This window comes from Pteronotus mesoamericanus, unplaced genomic scaffold, assembly GCF_021234165.1.
Source record: "Pteronotus mesoamericanus isolate MK-2021 breed Mesoamerican mustached bat unplaced genomic scaffold, CSHL_Meso_final scaffold_1135, whole genome shotgun sequence".
Taxonomy (NCBI): domain Eukaryota; kingdom Metazoa; phylum Chordata; class Mammalia; order Chiroptera; family Mormoopidae; genus Pteronotus; species Pteronotus mesoamericanus.
Window position 1 is genome coordinate 1,131,887 of NW_026555300.1, and position 16,199 is coordinate 1,148,085.

General features: G+C 41.9%; 2 pseudogenes; one reads left to right on the top strand and one right to left on the bottom strand.

The window, feature by feature from the left end:
- Positions 1 to 4,911: 4,911 nt before the first annotated feature.
- Positions 4,912 to 5,622, bottom strand: LOC129081564 (glutathione S-transferase omega-1-like; annotated as a pseudogene).
- A 5,162-nt stretch (positions 5,623 to 10,784) lies between these two features.
- On the top strand, positions 10,785 to 13,018 carry LOC129081617 (heat shock protein HSP 90-beta-like; annotated as a pseudogene).
- Positions 13,019 to 16,199: the final 3,181 nt, after the last annotated feature.

Sequence of the window (16,199 nt, forward strand, 5' to 3'; positions counted from 1 at the left end):
TTAAAAATTCATAGCAAACATGACACTGAAATATAAGCCAAAGTTTGAAAAACATTAAAACAGGAATGAGCCCTGACTGGTGTGGCTCAGTGGATTGAGTGCCGGTCTGTGAACCGAGAGGTCGCTGGCTCGATTCCCTGTCAGGGCATATGCCTGGGTATTGGGCCAGGTCACTAGTTGGGGACATGCAAGAGGCAACCAACTGATGTTTCCCCTGCACACTGACATTTCTCTCCCTCTCTTCCTCTTCCCCTGTCTGAAAATAAGTAAAATGTCTTTAAAAAATGAAAAATATTAGAATATACTATTTTAATACAGAAAAAATGTATTCCATAAAGCAAAAAGGCATCAAATGAGTCAAACATCAACATGCATCTTTGTTTTTTCTCTCTGTTTTAGTAAACTGCCAAAACTTGTATCAGACTAGGCAGAACATACCAGATTTTTTTTGTTTTTTAAAAAATTTTATTTATTTTTAGAGAAAGGGGAAGGGAGGGAGAAAGGAGAGAAACATCAATGTATGGAGGTACATTGATTGGTTGCCTCTCGCATGTTCCCAACTGGGGATCCAGCATGCAACCCAGGCATGTGCCCTGACTGGGGATTGAACCAGCAACCTGACAGTTCACGGGCCAGCACTCAGTCCACTGAGCCACACCAGCCAGGACATGATCAGATATTTTACCAAACATACAGAGATAGCAAATACACATCTGAGAAAAGCCTTACCCATGAATCCTTAGGGAAATACAATCAAACAACATGGAGGTAGCACAACAAAGTTATAAAAAAATTTAAATAAAGAAAAATTGACCAAATATTCTTTTGGATGTGGGGAAATTAAATCCCTCATAAACTGCTAAAAAAATGTAAAAAGGTACAATCAGTTTAGATTACAATTTGCTAATTTCTCTAAACTAAACATTCACCTACAGGCCAGTTTGGACATTGCATTGTGAGTTTGACAAAGGTAAATGAAACATATCCATATAGAGGATTATACACCAATGTTTTTACCAGCTTTGTTTTTTGATTTTTTGAGATTTTATTTATTTTTAGAGAGAGGGTAAGGTGGGGAGAAAGGGAGAGAAACATCAATGTGCAAGAGAAACACCAATAGGTTGCTTCTCACACACCCTCAAACAGGGACCTGGCCCACAACACAGGCATGTGTCTGGGCCAGGAATCGAACCAGCAACCCTTTGGGGTTTGTGGGACGACACCCATCCCACTGATCCACACCAGTCAGGGCACCAGCTTTGTTTTTAATACTCAAAAACTAGAAATAACTCAATGCCCACAAACAAATGAATGGATAAACTCGTAGTGACATATTCAAAGAAAAGAATATTTCTCAGCAAAAAAAAAAAAAAAAAAGGAAAAGGATCTACTAAGTGTTAATGCATCATAAATGAAAGCAGGAGAAATAATTTGATTCCTATCATATAAATTCTAGAAAATGCCAAGTTATATATTAAAATAGAATACATATCAATGATGGAGAAGAGAGAATTCATAAAAGGACATGAAGTAAATAGAGTGACAGATGATCAGTATTATGACTATTTGTGGTCTTTAGTTTTATGCTTAGGTCAAGAATCATGAAAGGCTGTACTTGAAATATAGTATTTTACTACATGTCTGTTATAACATACTAATGCTTATTAAAAGGGGTCCGAGATAAAAAATAATTTACATGTACAACTCTGGAAAATGTTTGGCAACTCTATATTCAATCCACATTCTCATGCCCTCTAGGGGTCAGCCTTGTCTCAGCCACAGCAAATGCAGCAAACACTAAAGGACATTCACCCAAATCAATAGGAATGCTGGCTGAAATGCAAAAGCCACACCATCCTGTGGCTTTTTTGGCTGGCCCAGTCAACTGGCTGGCTGGCTCAGTTAACTGGAGCATTATCCCATACCTCTAAAAGGTGGGTTCGATTCCTAGTCAGGGCACATACATAGGTTGCAAGTTCAGTTCCCAGTTGGGGTGCATACGGGAGGCAACCGATCAATGTTTCTCTCTCACAACTACATTTCTTTCTCTTGCTCTCTCCCTTTCTTTCTCTCTAAAATCAATAAAAAAACCATATCCTCAGGTGACGATTTTTTTAAATAACCATATATCCCTAGATTATAGATACACCTTTTCTTTGTCTTTGATTTCCTGCCTGGTCACCAATGGTCTAAAATTAACATCTGAAGGGCCACAGATATCTTCAAAGAATTTTAAAATTCTCAATGGTGACTTTGGCCTCGTCAGACAAACATACTTGGAGATCTTTAGATTTCTGTATACAGTCTCTTAGAAATATTTCTGGGCACACTTTGAAAAGAGGCACATTCCATCTAGTTAGCTGCAGTCTCCTCGAATCCCCATTAGGCCTGTGTTTCTGTAGCAATCATGGTTTCCCCTAACCTCTATGGTCATACAATTGTTACCAGATACGAACTGACCTGAGCAGGTCTGCCCCAGGCTGGCCTGTAGTGTGTGGGTTCTTGACTTTGTGTAGGGAAGATTTCACAACCTAAGTCCAGATGATTTTGAGAGTACGTTTTTTAAGGCCTGAGACAGTGAAACAGAGGAAGGGCTTAGGGTAGAAGAAGTAACAAGAGGGAGCCTCGTGGTACTCTGCTTCAGCTCCCTAGAAATGTGATAGGAAAGACGTAAGCCAAGGCAGGGCTGCTTTTAGCTCAGTGGGAAGTCGGAGAAAACCAGGCCTTGGAGATGGGATCAGGGGATAAGCCTAGGTCGAACGGCCACTGCCTGATGCTCCCTGGGCTGTGAGTCTTGAGGGGTCCCTTAAGAGTTTAGGAGGAAGTCAAAAGCCCATGTCTGGGAAGGGGCATGGGTGAGCTCTAGAGTGAGTCCACACTGAGTCTTTGTCCTGAGAGCTTCTTATCTCTCTTCTTCCAGTGAGAATCTTAGGGGAGGGTTTCAGCAGAATATTCATCAGCTTTTCAGGGGCATTTTTAAAAAGATTTTATTTATTTACTTTTAGAGAGAGGGGAAGGGAGAGAGGAGAGAAACATCATTGTACGGGAGATACATTGCTTGGTTGCCTTGCACATGCCAGCTGGGGACCTGGTCCACAACCCAGGCATGTGCCCTGATTGGGAATCAAACAGGTGACCTTTCAGTGTGCAGGCTGGCACTCAGTCCATGGATCCACACCAGCCAGGGCTCCAGGTGCACTTTTAATATGCCAATTTGTCAAAATGAGTGTATGGGAGGCTTGGGAATATTCTTTGGTTTGCTGTATTATCTTGGTTCTGTCTGGCTTTTAATTTTTTTTTTTTTTAATTTGTTCCCCTGACTTCATCTGTCCTTGAGTTTAGCTGGCACAAAAAACATTAATGGATCTCTGTTCTCTATTTTCCCAGGCCAGGGAGATTTAAGCTATGTATTCTTTGGTTAGGGAGGAGAGGTATAAAGCATTCGCTCTCAAGTGTCCTTGGTTAGAGGAGATAAGGTTTTGTGATTCACCAGCTGGCTGTAGGTTGTTTGGCCTTGTTTAATCTTAACTCAGTTTCCCCATTCTACTTGCCCAGGAATTTTCCTAGATTCTTCCTATCCTATCTCACAACTGATAACCATTACCCATGGAATTGTAGACATCAGGGCAAACAGCCCTTTGCAAGTCCTGGGAAACAGATTCCTTTCAAAAAGTACTTGCATCTGTTGTGAACAGGTAAAAATTCACACTACTCCAAAAAGCACTTGAGGTTGTCATGTGCCCCCTTGTCAAAGTGATCTCCGAGTCTCCTAAACCTAATAGCTTCCAGGCTTCACATGACGACTAGAGAGCACACAGTTTTTCCTAGGCAGGTATGGGCAGCAATGCAAATCAGGCAGAAACTGCTGAGTTAATGTCTGCACCACACCGTCCCCTCGGAGACAGAGGTTTGAGACCCCCAACAAAGTTGTTCACCTCTTCACCTTTGTGCAGCCCAAATCTGCTTATAAACTACCCCACAAGGTAAATAGAACACCCACATTAAAGAAGACTTAGGAAAAAAGCCTTTATTTTTTACAAACAAAAAAGACACGGACCTGGCCGTTCTTGTGTTAGTGACTTTGATGCTGGAAATATTCACCACAGGTTGTGGGGAAAGCAAGTCCCTGAAAAAGGCAGTCTTTCTGCAGCTTCCAGCTGAACTCGGAAAGATGTTCTCTGGGGGCCAGCACTAGGTCAGGTTCACATTGTAACTAGTCAGAGTGAAGGGAATGCAGATCCCCTAAGGGTTCAGTGTACTAACTTTCCCCAACAAATCAGAAAAGTTTGCTTTAGTGAGCACATTAGTATGATGACTGACAAACTGTGGAAACCTGCTAGGTGGTAAAGGTGGAACAGCTTTGGCTACAAAAATGTGCAGTGACATAGATCTGGCGAGAGTCCTGGGCAGATTATACAGGGCAACATAAACACACATGCTTCCCACACAACTAAAATTTATGAAGAATCTCCATACTTAGGATGTATGAGATTCAAGTCAGACAAATGGGGCTTCACAGGCCTTCTTACAGTGTTGTTAACATTGAACATGGAAAATATACATTTCCTACATATCTAAGACTTTTCTCCAGTGTGAACTCTCATGTGCTGTGAAAGAATAAAATTGTGGCTAAAAGATATGCAACATACAACTGCCCTCATAAAGCCTCTGTCCTGTGAACTCGCTGATAACAAAGCTTATGGCTACCAGTACAGGATCTCCCACATTCACTGCACACATAAAACCCTTCTCCAGCATGAACTCTCTGATGAGCGCGAAGGCCATAAATCCCACTAAAAGATTTCCCATGTTCACTACACTCATAAGGGTTTTTTTTTCTTAAACAAAAGCATGTTATTATTTAGTGAAGAAAAATATCAAACATATATTCATTGTTGATTCCTGTCCCCATCAGAGTCCAAAGTCACAGCCCTACAGGCTGTTCTGCAGGTAGAGATTTAAGAAACCTTGAAAGGTCACATCAATGATGATAGCTGATATTGCGGGATCTTTCCTCATGGCCGCCATGTAGAGCTAAAGTTTTGGGGGGTGGGCTACACATTCATTTAACTCCACTGCTTCCAAACCTTCAAACCAAGGCCAGAAGAGGTACTCTATCATAGAAACTAAATGGCCACCGAAGAAGGTTTTCTCCTTATTGGTCAGAACCTCCTCCAGCTTGCTGAATTCTTCACAAAATTCTTCTTTTAAGTCAGAGCAATCTTCCTAATGTTTACTTCTAATGAAGCTTCTTAGAAAATAACTCAAAGACCATCTTTTGGCATGCTTCCTCATAGGGGCCATCTGGTGACAGCTTCTTCCCCGAATATGCTTCACCCAGGTATTCACAAGTGATGGCAGATTCATAGATCAGTTGACCCTGACTATTTTCCAGAACTGGCACCAGACAGACCCAAAGGGATTCTTCTCACAGAACCACTCAGGCATATTTTTCAGGTTGATGTTGATGATTTCATGTTTGAGGCCCTTGGCCTTCAGGACAAGGTGTGTCCTCTTGGCAAACAGGCACAACCTCTTGCTGTAGACACAGATCAGAACCTCTGGCATGGGCCCTGAAGGCCCAGGTTCCTTTTTCAGGCTCTTAGCTGACACTCCAATCATGGCACACCCTCATAGGCCCTTCTTCAGTGTGAACAGGCTAATGATGAAAATTAGTAAAGCTACTGGTAAAAGATTTCTCACATTTGCTGCACACACAAGGTCTTTCTTCAGTGCATACTCTCTGATGACAACAAATGTTATTATTGAAAGAGGTAAATAATTTCCCACTTTCACTGTACTCACATGACCTTTCTCTTGCATGAACTCTCTGTGGATAATACAAACCAGAGATTCTAGTAAAATATTTTCCACCTTCACACCACAAAAAACACTGTCTTCCACTAGAGGCAGCTTGGTCTGGATCAGGTGTGTGGTTGCAGCTGATAGCTTTCTTCCTTTTTTTCTGGTGTAATAATTTTTTCTCCATTGAAAAGTCACCTGAGACATCAACGTTTCATTTGGCCAGTCCCTAGTGTGACTAGTTTGTTGTTGGAGATGTCCTGAGCTGGTAAGGATGTCCTCCTCAACCTCCCCACCAGTAAAAAGCTTCTGGGACACAGTATAATTGCAGCCCTTCACAAGTGAGATCCTGTCCACATCTCTTCTGAAAGGTTTCTCTCTCAAGCGCTGCTCCTGGTGCTGGTGACACTTTGCACTGAAATAAAACCATTCTGTGCATGCCTTACACCTCAGCGATTTCTGTCTGTGTTGTGTTTCCTGCTGCTCAGTCAAGTGGGAAATGTGTCTCAAGACCGATGCACAGCTCTCACAGGGGTGGGGCTTCTGGGGAGACAAAGCTACCTTGGGATTCTTTGTCTATGAAATTCCTATAGAAACACTCTTTTCAAAGGGTGCTTCTACATCCTCTGCTCCACAGTAGCGACCTGAATGAAAAAAAAGGAAAAAGAAACACTGGTGAAGTACATATTGACCTTATAAGGAAATGGTAATCTCATCACAAATGTCCATTTGTCACACGTAGGCATGATACTCTGGAATGATTTTTCAGACAGGTGAGTTAGACTCTGAGGAAATGAATGTTATGCATTACTTGACCCCAAAGGTCAGTCAGTGGCAGAGAACCCACCAGGGAAGATGACACCAGCTGGTGTCAGGATGGGAAACAAAGAAAGGCAGGATTTACCAGTTGTCCTTCTGCAAATGGCTTCCTGCAGGACCTTTCCTACTGGTGATATGAGGCTGTGTAGAATAATTTGAATGAGCTCAAACCCATAAAAATCAATTGTATTAAAGGATATGGCCCTGGCTGGTGTGGCTCAGTGGATTAAGCATCAGTCTGTGATCCATAAGGGTTGCTGGTTCGATTCCCAGTCAGGGCATATGCCTGGGTTGCAGGCCAGGTCCCCGGTTGGGGATATGTGAGAGGCAACCACACACTGATGTCTCTCTCCATCTCTTTCTCCCTCCCTTCCTCTTTCTCTAAAAAAATAAATAAATAAAATATTTAACAACAACAACAAAAAGGCATATGATATTCAAGGTCAATATAATGATACGTGTGCACCCCAAGGGTCTGCAGGCATGGACCATGGTTGGAGTGCCGTAAAGAGGAAACTCTAAGGGAAAGGTTTCAGTTTCAAAGTTTAGAGAGGTGACGATTATCCATGGGCTGGAAGTCTGAGTACGAATGTTAACTATTAAAACTTAGTAGTTGGCAAACTGTCAACAATAAGCAAAAGCAAGTACTTTAACGTGTGGGAATGGCAATAGTAAGGAAAAAACACTATTAAAATAGTTTCCTAATTATGACCTTAAAGACTTGGCACCAAACCCGCACCAACTGCCATTCACCGATATAATACACCTCTGAGCCAACACAGCCATGCATGGAGTCCTGTTGCTCCTGTGATGCAGAAAGTGACTTGTCTCCTTAACTTCCAGTTGAGCCATTACATGGGATACAGATGATAAACATTCTAAGAGGGCAACTGAAGAGATAAAGGGCAAGCGTTGTATTAAAAACAAAAGAGTACAAAACCAACCACAGGAAAAAGATCTGTGTGAGTGACATCAGCAAGATGGCACAATAAAAGACAGGATAACTCATCTCCCTCCCCAAAACAAGTAGACAGCTGTCCATGAACAAAAACAGCTCTCAAAAATGGGAATAACAGTCCAATTAGGACAGCAAGCAACAAAGGGAAGAAAAAAGAACTGCACAGAAACTATGACTGGGAAGACTGGATGAAAAACATATTTGAAGATGGCTAGGTTCAAAAACAAAGGTTAGAGGTATCTCTTTCAGCCATGGAGCTTGCGTTAGTGTTGACCTTACTGGCATGTGGTGTGAAAAACCCTGGGACAATTTGCTGTTAGGAACCACAGAATCCCTTCCAACATGTGTGAACTTGCCAGTTTACACATCAAAGAACCATATAAAGTTTGTCAGCATGAATTCCAAAAGAAATCCCCTTTGCCAGAACATACCCCATGAAAGGAACAAAAATCAGTAAATCCCAGAAATATTTTCCACCAAAGATTCCAAAAGTCAAAATTGTCATTGCAGAAGAACGCTGCCATAACCAATGAGAACCCCTGCATTCTTTGCTTTTGTTGACCTCAACTTATGGAGCACCAAGGAAGCTAAGCAGCTGAAACTGTCTCAAGACCAAAACACAACATACTAACCCAGACAACACCCTCGATTCCACATGCAGATAAATTTAGTTCTGAAGCAAGATCTCCCCCACCAGCGACCTTTCAGTCCTCAGGCCAGCACTCAATCCACTGAGCCATATCAACCAGGGCAGTTTGCAGGTGTTTTCTTACAGTGTCTTCAACATATTTGATTTTTTTCCCTAAGCTTGCCAGGTTCCTTTGGAGAAATCTGCTAGTCTTTTGGGGGCACTCCCCTGTGTTAGAAGAGTGTCTACTTGTTTTGTGCTTTCAAAATTCTTTTTGCCTTTGATTTTTGATACTTACATTATTATGTGTCTTAATGAAGTCCTATTTGCATTGACTCTGTAGAGAGACCTGGGAGAATGTGAATAATCGCCTTTCAGATTTAGTAAGTCAGTCTCCAACTTATTTTTTTAAATATTTAGCCCTGATCAGTGTGGCTCAGTTGGTTGCACCGTTCTGCAAAGCGAGGTGTCGTTGGTTTGATTCCCATTCAGGCTACCAGCCTGGGTTGCAGGTTCAGTCCCATGTGGGGGTACATACAAGAGGTAACCAATCGATGTTTCTCTCTCACGTTGATGCTTTTCTCCCTCTCTTCCTCCCTACTTTCCCCTCTCTAAAAATAATAAAATCTTTTTAAAAATAAAATAAGTTTTCTACTCTTCTTCCTCTTTTCTGTCTCCCTTTTTGACCCAGCATTTTCTGGGATTCCCATGGTGCAAATATAGGTTATCTTGATGGTGTTACTTAATATGTTTTGCTGCATTTTTTACATTCTTTTCTTAAAAAATTTTTTATTGTAATTTTTTCCATTACCATTTAGTCCCCTTACTCCTCTCCCCCATGCAATCAGCACACTGGTCCACGAATCCTTCTTCCTTTTTTGCTCAATCTCTCCACTCCCTAACCTCCCTCTTCTTTTTTTTTTCTTTCCACCTGGATGCTTTCAAATAACTTGCGTTTGACATCACAGGTTTTTTTAGTGTCTGCTCTTGATACTCTTTATTGCATTTTTCATTTCATTCATGTAATTTTCAACTCCAGCATTTTGGTTTTCTTTTTTATAACTTCTGTCTGATATTCTCCTTTCATTTCTGTATTGGTTTCTTCATTATGTTGGCTCCATCTGTGTTCTCTTGTAGCTCAGGAATGTTTTTAAAACATATTTTGGATCTCCAATCAGGCTGTATGTAGATCTCCGTTTGTCTGGTATCCATTAGTGTAAAATTATTATGTTAGCTTGTTTTCAGTATTTGTGTTAGTCTTGTGATAATGTCTACACATTTGATGAAGCACTTATTCCTCTCAACCTCATGGACCAGCTCTCGCTCCAGAACTAAATTTATCTGCATGTGGAATCAAGGGTGTTGTCTGGGTTAGGGTGTTGTGTTTTGGTCTTGAGACAGTTTCAGCTGCCTAGCTTCCCTGGTGCTCTGTAAGATGAGGTTACTATTGGCCTTGAGAAGAATATCACTGAGGAACTACTGAATCCAGGAACATATGCATGGGAGAACAGAGGTAACCTTCCCCATGTACACTGGGGTGCTGGCTGGTACACACTGTGAAGACTTACCAAGCAGTAGAGGGAAAATGCCTTCAGCCATAGACACTGGTAGGGACATAAATCTGGCAGGAGACCTGGGTAGGTGTGAACATGCAACAAACACATGCTTCAACATAACTGACATTTATGAAAGATCTCTCCACTGTGACCATCTGCGTTAATTCACTTCAGATAGATGGCTCCCTCAGAATTTACTTTAGTGTCATGACACTGAATAAGACAGCAGCACATTCCCTAAAATCTAAGCATGTACACACTGTGAACTCTCCAATGTCTAGAGGGCACAGATTTATGGCTGAATGATTTCTCACATTTACTACATGCTGGAAGCCTTTAAGTAGGGTAAACCCTCCAACGATAGCGCAGGGTAGTGCTAGTGGTAAAAGATTTCCTGCATTCACTGCACTCCTAAAACCTTTCTCCTGAGTGAACTCTCTGACAACATTCTGGTAAAATATTCCCCATATTCATGGCACAAAGAACAGATTTCTAGTATAAATACATTGACCCTGAATAAGTGTGTGCTTGCTGTTAATTGCTTTCTTACATTCTTTCCTGATGTAATAATTTTTTGTTTTGAAAATTCACCCCAGACTTCAAGATTTTATTACAATTAACAAGAAATTATAAATATACATACATGCAGTAAAAATTAAAAACCAATAGTAATCTGGCAACTACCTTTCTTTTATTTAAAATTTAAAGTGACTCTTTAGTCACCCCTGATGTTTGAGCCAAGCACAGTCCCTGTTCTCTGGTATTTGCATCTTCACCTTTAAGCCCTGATTGGTATGGCTCAGTGGAATGGTTGTCATCCCACAGACCAAAAGGTCACTGGTTTGATTCCTGGTCAGCGCACATGCCTGGGCTGCAGGCCAGGTCCCTGGTTGGGGGCATGCAAGAGACAAACCATCAGTGTTTCTGTTACACATTGATGTTTCTCTCCCTTTCTTCCTCCCTTCCCCTTTCTTTAAAAATAAATAAATAAAATCTTTAAATTAAAAAAAAAAAAAAAAAGATGTCTGAGGAAGTGCACCATGGAGAGAAGGTGGAAACTGTTGCCTCCCGGCAGAAATTGCCCAACTCATGTGTCTCATCATCAATACCTTCTACTCCAACAAGGAAATTTTCCTTCAGGAGTTGATCAGTAATGCTTCTGATGCCTTGGACAAGATACGCTATGAGAGCCGAAAACTGACATCCTCCTCAAACCCCAGGAATGCCCCCTGACTCTAGTGAACAAGCATTGGCATGACCAAAGCTCATCTCATAATCAGGAAACCACTGCCAAATCTGGTACAAAAGCAGTTGTGGTGGCTCTTCAGGCTAGTGCAGACAGCTCTGGGATTGGACAATTCGGTGCTGGCTTTTATTCTGCCCACCGGGGAGCACAGAGAGTGGTTGTGATTCACAAAGCACAATGATGATGAGCAGTATGCCCGGTAGTCTTCTGCTAGGGGTTCCTTCACTATGCAAGCGGACCATGCTAGGCCCATTGGCCAGGGTACCAAAGTGATCATCCACCTTAAAGAAGACCAGACAGAGTACTTAAATGAAGGACAGGTCAAAGAAGTAGTGAAGAAGCACTCACAGTTCACAGGGTATTTCAACTCCTTTTATGTGGAGAAGAAACAAGAGAAAATAATCAGTGATGATGAAGCAGAGGAAGAGAAAGGGGATAAAGAAGAAGATAAAGAGGAGAAAAAAACCTCTTTAAAAGACTGAAGATGTGGGTTCGGATGAGAAGGATGCTAGAGAAAAAGACAAGAAAAATAAACAAAAATTAAGGAGAAATACATTGATTGTGAAGAATGTAACAGCAGTCCCGGCTGGTACAGACTGAGTGCTGGCCTGTGAACCAAAGGGTCGCCAGTTCGATTCCCAGTCAGGGCACATGCCTGGGTCGCACACCAGGTCCCCCCTTGGGGCACGTGAAAGGAAACCACACACTGAAAAAAAAAGAAAAAAAAGATTTTAACAAGACCAAGCCCATTTAAAGCAGAATCCCTGGAGAAATATGGAGAGTTCTATAAGAGCCTCACCAATGACTGGGAAGACCACCTGGCAGTCAAGCACTTCTCTGTGGAAGGTCAGTTGGAATTCAGAGCATTGCTGTTTATCCCGTCAAGCTCTCTTTGTCCTCTTTGATAACAACCAGAAGAACATCATCAAACTCTGCATGTCTGCCGTGTGTTCATCACGGACAGCTGTGACAAGTTGATACCAGAGCATCTCAACTTCATCTGCAGTGTGCTTAACTCTGAAGGTATGCCCCTGAAAATCTAAGGAATGCCCCAGCAGAGCAAAAACTTGAAGGTCATTTGTAAAACCATTGTTAAAGAGTACCTTGAGCTCTTTTCTGAGCTGGCAGAAGATGAGAACTGTAAGAAATTCTACAAGGCATTCTCTAAAAACCTAATCCATAAGGACTTGACTAATTGGCAATGCCTTTCTAAGCTTCTACACTCATACCTTCCAGTCTGAAGATGAAGTGACTTCTTTTTCAGAATATGTCTCTCACATGAAGGAGGCCCAGAAGTCTATCTATTATATCACCGGTGAAAGCAGAGCATGTTGTCAACTCTGCTTTTGTGGATTGAGTGCAGAAGTGGGGCTTTGAGGTAGATATATGATGGAGCCTGCTGATGAATAGTGTGCAGCAGCTCAAGGAATGTGACGAAGCTCAAGAGCTTGGTCTCAGTTCCCAAGGAGGGCCTGGAGCTACCTGAGGATGAAAAGAAGATGGAAGAGTAAAGCCAAGTTTGAGGACCTCTGGAAGCTACTGAAAGAAATCTTAGATAAGAAGATTGAGAAGATGATAATCTCCAAGAGGCTTATGTCTTCAACCTGCTGCACTGTGACTAACACCTACAATTGCACAGCTAACATGGAGCATATCATGAAAGCCCAGGCATTTGGGGATAACACTGGGCTACAGGATGGCTGAAAAAAAACACCTAGAACCAACCCCAACCGCCCAATTGTGGAGACTCTGCAGCAGAAGGCAGAGGCAGACAATGTCAAGGCTGTCAATGCCTTGCGCTGTTGCTGTTTGAAACTGCATTGCTCTCCTCTGGCTTCTCACATGAAAACCCCCAGACTCATTCCAACCGCATCTACCTCATGGTCAAGCTGGGCCTAGGCACTGACAAAGATAAAATGACAGCAGAATGCAGTGCTGCTGTTTCTGATGTACTGCCCCGCCCCACCAAGGGTGATAAGGATGCCTCTAGCATCGAAGAAGCACAGTAGAAGTTTCTACTAGCCCACCTGGTTTCCTCTGCTGATGTTTAGTGATTTTTCTCTCTCTTCTCTTTGCCTAAGGCAGGTTACAGCGGCTTCAAGCCTTCCTTTCTCATGTTTGACATCGGGTTTGGATGCTGTGTATTTGTGTCTCTCTGTGCGTGTATGTGTGTGTGTGTGTATGTGTTCTGAAATTAAAGTATACAAAATTTAAAAGTAAAATTTTAAGCAAATATACTGAAATATAAACCAATATTTGAAAAACAGCAGAATCAATATTTGAAAAACACTAGAACTAAGACATGTAACAGGACAGTTAGGATCTAACACTTAAGAGAAATTAAAAACCACTTCTGAATGAAAATAGAAAGTACCTCCAGCACCCTGCAACTGACACAATGGTCTGACACTCCAGGTAAGCTCCTGGTACAAGAACATTGTACTGGCTTTTTCTTGTCTGGAGATAATCTTCATGATGTACCCAAACAGTTTTCTCCCATCTAAATTTGTGCTCCTAAATTGCTAAGGCTCCATGTTTATCATTCCTGGGTGCTACTCTCTTTACATTTCCACGTCACCTGTCACTTTATAATCTACTATAATTTTTTGTGACATCTTGGCTACTCCTTCAATAATGGCTTTGAACAAACCTGTGTGAGAATACATTCCTTTATTCACTGTTGTATAGCACAGACCAGTACAGCCTCTGAAGCAGATAATTAGTCAATGATTGTTGAAGCCCTGAAACTTGATGCCCTGGCTTCTCTTTAATTATTCTGAGTTTTTCTGCTCACACCTTACTCTCTTTCTTACCTCACTATTTTCCTCAAGTTTTCATGAATGAAAAGGATTCACACTTTCCAGAAACAAGAATTTCATGGTATGCCCTGGCTGGTGTGGCTCAGTTGATTGAGTGCTGGCATGCAAATTAAAGGGTCGCCAGTTTGATTTCTGGTCTAGGGCACACGCCTGGGTTGCAGGCCAGGTCCCCCATAGGAAGCGCACGAGAGGCAACCACACATTGATGTTTCTCTCCCTCTCTTTCTCCCTCCCTTCCCCTCTCTAAAAATGCATAAAACCTTAAAAAAAAAAAATTTCCAGAATAGCCAAGGGCTCAAGTAAATTCTCTCACCTCTTAGAACTCAGTGTCCTTTATTTACCCTCCCTAATACCCACCCCACCCCATTGAGACTTACCTGATCTCATGCTTCATAGAACCTTTTGGCTTTTAGCTATTGAGTAATGCTCATTGTAAAGTTCCATTCATCAACATTGATAATCTTCCTGTAATTTACTAATTCCATAACTCTCTTCCAGAAATAATCTCCATACAGACACTGTCACTGCTTTTACGGGTGAAATGATCATTATTTTTTTGACAAAAACATTAGTTTGTTGAATCCAATATCTTTATCTCAGGTTCAAATGCTGATTTTCCACACATTCAAGGATGCAAACATTGCGGCCATCTTGGCACCAAATGTAAATTTGGTATGTAACTGCTATTACCATATGAGTATTCTCTTTTTTAAAAGACTTTATTTTTTTAGAGAAGGGAAGGCAGTGGGGGAGGGGCAGGGAGCGGGAGAGAAACATCAATTGGTTGCCTGTCACATGCCCCTAGCAGGGGACCTGGCCTGCAACCAAGGCCTGTACCCAGACTGGGAACTGAGTCAGGGACCTTTCAGTTTGCAGGCCAGGGCTCAACCCATTGAGCCACACCAGCCAGGTACCCATTATGTTGTTGGAAAAAAAACAAACCACATCTTAGAATTTTCAGTAAAAAATGTTACGGAGAAAACAATTATTTTCTAGGGTTGGGACACAAATACTGAATGAATGCCACAAGGGATATATTCTGAGGAACTAAAAGGCATTGTGCCCACACATCCACTTGCTTTAGGGATGCTTAATACCTCCCCTCCATGTTTCCTTGACACCTGTCTGGAGTATTTTTGTTCTCATCACTGAGCGAACACACTGGACCTCCTGAAGTTCATTCTAAAAGCTTTGTTTCCTATGAAGACTGTGTTTTATTCAGCTTTTGCCTGAACTTTAGTGCCTTTATAGCAATTGTTGGATGTGCGTTTTTTACCTTTTCAGAGCATGAGTTACAAATGGATACCATAGGAGTATTTTACTAGCATATCTTTGACGAAGGTGGGTGTTAAGATGTCCTGTTAAACTTAAGTGAAAGTAAGACACACCTAAAAAAACCTGTCAATAAAATATTGTAAAAGGTATAGGGAGATAACCTAACATGGAAAGAATCTGGAAGCTAAAGGATGAGGACAATGTTCAAATTCAGTGAGAGGAGTTTGAATGTACCTGCAACTAACCTGACAGCCGATTGTGGTTAGGGGACCTTAGCTCTGACCACGGTTATTATTCTCTTTAAAATGACTGATCTACATTTGGTATTTCTTTTATCAATTGTGTACTAAAAAGAGTATTTCTTTCTGTTCTCTGGCTGGGAAAACCAGTTTGACTTGCCTCAACGGATAGGTTATCTTGAAGATACAATGGCATCCAAATAATGTTCTAAAGTCCCAGACAGCTCACAGGGCCTGCTCAGAGCGGCTCCGTCTGTTGAAGTGGAAAAAAACTAACACTTACAAAAACTTTAGAACTCAGCTCTAATTCAAGACATTCTATTGACAGCAGGGAGACGGAAACAAGGGGAAAGGGGGTCAGTTTTCAGAGGGTGTCCATGCATGTCACCCGGTACCTTTTAAAGGGATTGTGTTGTTTAGGAAGACACCGGGAAAGCACTGATGGCAAACGTCTCTTCAAAAATGCTCAATGCTCACCCTCTTCTGTGAGAAAAGCTCACCATCCACGACTCTGGTAATGGGGCTGTGGGGAGACTGGCTTCCACACTAAGCTCCCATCTCAGGGAATCTGGAGTAAGGATCTCAGTTGTGGCAAGACTGTGCTGGACCCTGCAGTGAGGGATTGTGTTCAAAATTATTATGTTCCTACACAAAGATTCCTGGTGCAGACACAAGACGACTGGAGAAAAGGACATGGGCCTAGAACGTGGTTAGGGCTACAGGGAAGGCCCGGTCTCATCCAGCCAGTATAAACAAAGAGGACAGAATCACATGGTAAGCAGGTCCCCTAAGTGATAGAGTGGTGAGCCCTTGTCCAACAAGAAAAGGATCCTGTAGGTCTCCAACATCACTTCTGA